The sequence below is a fragment of the Pinus tabuliformis genome, chromosome 7, assembly GCF_031772625.1.
Source record: "Pinus tabuliformis cultivar Carrire ecotype Pingquan chromosome 7, CPIR1, whole genome shotgun sequence".
NCBI lineage: Eukaryota > Viridiplantae > Streptophyta > Pinopsida > Pinales > Pinaceae > Pinus > Pinus tabuliformis.
In genome coordinates, this window is record NC_142293.1 from 568444549 (window position 1) to 568449255 (window position 4707).

A 4707-nucleotide genomic window follows, 5' to 3' on the forward strand; every position below is an offset into this window, starting at 1 on the left:
CTATGTTGAAATAACCATGTAAGGAAGATCGTCAAGAAAGAAATATGTGAAGAAAGGAAGAAGAGTTCATGAAAGATGCAACTATAGTCACGTAAGATAAGATAAGTGATCAACATCCAATAACTAGAAGAATTAGCTATGACATCTCCATGGAGAAGGTATGAAGACCCTGATAAAGTCTGAAAAAGAAGGAGACCCTTGATATTGAATGTCTTGGAGATGGAGTCATTCATGTGCAGGATGTTGATGTTGCATGAAGTTGATGTCATGACGAAAGGCCATCATAAAAAGGTAATTTTGATTTGATGTTCATTTTTATTTTTGAAATCATCTAGTTGGGTTGAAACAGGGCTACCAAAAGAGAGTTATAGATGTCACCTACAACTAGTACTCATGTGATTGGATGGAAGATCTTGAAAGAAACATGGCTTGGAAGAGGTAGTTGTATGAACAAAAGACGGATGTGGACTAGAAGATCACTTTCCGGTGAAGGGAAGGATGACATGAATATTGGTTCAACACTATGGTTTGTTGAAGGGAAAGTGATGGAGAAGATGGATGGTGCCCTATGATAAAGTGATGATGAAGAAGGCTCCATGATGAAGAAGTTGAAGTTCATGACATCAAAATGAGGAGCCTTACATGCATCTAATAGTACCATGGTCTCAAACAAAGAGAAGATAGTTGTTGTTGGAAACAAATTCCTATTTGAGAGGGAGATTGGGAAAACCCCTAATTAAAAGGGAACTTGGGTATATTCTTTGTATAAAAATGATTAGATCCTCCCTAGTTAAGAGGGAGTTACAGATATGGTTCTCTACTTCATGTGTCATGCACCGGACTAGGAATAACAACGTAAGTATTAGTGAATGCCATGAGGGAGAGAAGGACACATCATTATTGTCTTAATGTTATGAAGAAATAATGGAGGATTGGGTAAGAATTTGAGATTTTCTTTATACTGTTTGTGGATGTGGTAGGGCATCCAATAGGAAAGAGTAGTCGAAGAGGAAATTACTTGAGGATGTGTTATTCCAAGACATGAATGGTCCTAAAAGGACATACCTTGTGAACATCTGGATGGGGTATGTTCCTTGAGAGACGATGATGAAATATGTCTATCAGTCATTGTCTTGCCAACATTTTGCTCTGATCTTGTGGAGAGATAGAGTTGTTAGTCAAGGCCTTGTTATGTGACAATGTTGATTGGTATGATGAGATGCAATGAGATAAATTTATTTAGTACCTTATGAGATGGCTTACCAATATGACTTTTATTATGAGAATTCTTTAGTATGAGAATGTCCAAGTACCATGTGTGGATTATGGATACCTCCCTAGTTAAGAGGGAGTGTTGAAATATGTAACTAGTTTCGGTCTTCATAATGTCTATTATAATCATGATTTTATATATTTGATATTAAAGAGAAATAAATTTATTATTTTCATTCTTGATGCATGGGTTTCATGCTCAAGATAAACTTATTTATTGGTCAAGCACCCATTGAATGCTTCTAGGTTTGTCATAGACTTATTAATTGAAAAGAGTCATTGTAATACATGTAAGACCCTTATGGGAATATTGCATTATGTAAAAGAAATGTATTTGAGTCATAAAAGACTCTCTAAGAGCTTGCCAATGAGCTGCAATAAGTCAACCTACATGAAAGATCAAGGCAGCCTCATGGAGGCAATTTGTACCCCTAGAAAGCCTATATATAAGAAGACACTCGACCTGATTTGGACACAAGACAAGCAAGTTCGATATCCTCTTCTAGAAAAAGGATGAAAAATCAAGGATAATAAAAGGAAGAGCAAGATTGAATTTTTGGACCTCTCTCTCTCTCTCTTGTGTTAGGGTTCCTAAAGTTGTTGGGCAAGTCGAAATTGCAGAAGTTGTTGGGAAAGTTGATGTTGCAAAAGTTGTTGGGAAAGTCGATATTGCAGAAGTTGTTGGGAAAGTCAAAATTGTAGAAATATTTTTTGGGAAATTCGAAATTGTAGAAGTTGCTGGAAAGTCGCTAGGGGTCGATGTTGCTAGAAAAATTGTTGGGGTCGCAGTTATTGTTGGAAGGTCAAAGGTTGTTTCTATAAGCTGTGTAAGGAAAGATCATCAGAAAGGAAGGTTGACTTGGTCTTGGAGGGGTATTTTTCAAGGGTATTAGGTCTTGGAATTTATCATTTGAAGATTCTATAAGAAGAGAAGGATTTATGTGGGTTTTCCTCTCAAGAGGAGAGGTTTTGGCCCTGGATAGTAGCCTAGATTTTGTGTCCTCTTGTCTATTTGATCTTCATTGTTTGGTATCTATTTGATGATAGATAACACAATAATAATCAAGTTAAATAATGATTTAATAACAATTACCTCAAGTTATGTAAAAAAATATCACAAGCAGTTATCAAAGAAGTTGCCCCTAGATTTTTCAACTCCAACAATGTAAGAACCAACACTTGTTAGTCAAAGATGAGAAAGAGTATACCCTAAGAGCACTAGATTTTGTCTTTAAATCTCAACAAATCATCAAATCCCCCATACATTTGCTTCCATGTTCTCAACTAGAGAGGGTAGAGAAAGTTATATTTTATGATTTATGTTAGAGCTCATTGTGTGAGGTTTCAATGTACATGAGAAGTCAAACAAGAAAAAGCAGTGGGTTCATTTGTCACATTATTGTTTTGAATTGTTATAGGATCCATAAGGTATGCCTATGATTTGCACAAGTGAAAATAGATAGGCATGTAAGGAGTCGTTTTACTTAATGAGACATTATGAATGATTTTATTATTTGAGAATGAAGAGATCAAGACATATATTAATGAGTTGTTAGATAAAAGGCACATCTACCCAAGCTTGTCACTATGTGGGATTTTAATTGTGTTGGTTCTTATTAGTGCACAAAATGGCGTTCAATTTTTTTATGGCTAACTGGGAAAAATCTAAAATCTTGTAGTTCATGGGTTTCCCCTCTTTCTCTCATCTTTCGTCTCCCATTTTTACTTTTCTTCCTTTCTCAAGTCTTAATTTATTTCTATATACAAAGTGCACAGCTCCATGCTACCTTGTCCACCATTCTTTCAATATCACTACCTCCTCACTTGCATCATCCCTTTCCATCCATCTACATATTTACCTTTATGCTCAATTCACTTTGCATTGCTACGACTAGATCCCTTTCACTCTGCATTTTCCCTCTGCTTTCATCCATATCTCCACATTGTCTTACCGTCCATTCCCTACACATCCACCATGCCACATCTACATTATGATTTGACCCCTACATCTTCCACATATTTGCATCCCCACATTCCTAACATAGAATGGAGAGTGTGCAACACTTCACCTTCCCTCACATTTGTTCCTTGCTTCATACAGGAATTAATGACAAGGGTTAGAGGCCTAATAAATGACTAGTAGGACTAATATATAGATAATAAGGTGCCATGTTGCATGATATAGGTCTAACACATGGGAAATGTATCGTAAGTGGTTTGACATGAATATTGATGATGAATAGGTGGAAAGTGATGACATGACAAATTATACACGAGCTAATCAATGAATTCCACATTGACCATTTATTTGAGGTGGTAACTATGACCACATAAATGTGAAGATTTTAGGGTGACTAGGCACAAGCATGCATACATTGGCCGTTCATTTGAGGTGGTAACTATGACTGCGTAGATGCAAAGACATTAGGGTGACTAGGCACAAGCATGATAATTAGACTCAAACTTATTATGTATAATAACTGGGGTTAGCGAGGATAATATATGATGGGTGATTTTCTTAATGAGAAAAGGGAAGCCCTATTGATATAAATCCAAAATAATATTTCCACATTGCAAATGTCGGATGTTTTATCCATGAAATCTAATAGTGAGATGATTTCTATAATAAATTGACAATCATTGAGTCTTGATTTCCATGAGCGATATGTCAATGAGTTATGGGTGGCCACATAAGACATGTGAGGGCTTATTGGAAATCCCATGGGAAGGATTTTATGAGTTGGTTAGGTTAGTGATTTCCACGTGTTATATTGGCCCATTTTCAAATCAAATGCACAAGTACACATTTTTCAATGGAGAACTCCATAGTCTATCCTTTTATTAGGGGAATTTTGAGGTAAAAAATGGGCCTCAAAACAAAAAATGTGCTAACAAAATTAAGTATAAAAGGACCAATAGGATTTAAGATGAGATTCCATCCCTAGGGGAGAATATTTTGGAGGGAAAAAAAGTAATTTTTTTTTAATTGTATTTTCCTCTTATCTCCTTGTAGGTTTACTCAAATTTCAAGTGTAGACACCCCTTGGATGTGGAATTAAATTTTACATCCAACGAGTACCCACTTTACATACTTCTTATTAGACCCACATTGAAAAAAATGAAAATACATGAAATAAGCGTGTTCAACACACTTTTTATCATGTATTTTAAAATTTTGTTTTTTTTTTTCATGTATTTTCATTTTTTTCGATGTGGGTCTACTGATAAGTATGCAGAGTGGGTACTCCTTAGATGTGGAATTTAAATCTGCATCCAACAAATGTCTATACTTGAAATTTGAGTAAAAATTCAAGGAGATAAGATTAAAATACAATTAAAAATGTAGTTTCCTTTCTTTATATTTAAAAATTCGTAAGTCTTATTTTATTATTTTAACTATTTTCCTTAGGAGGCCCATTTTAGACCTCAAAATTC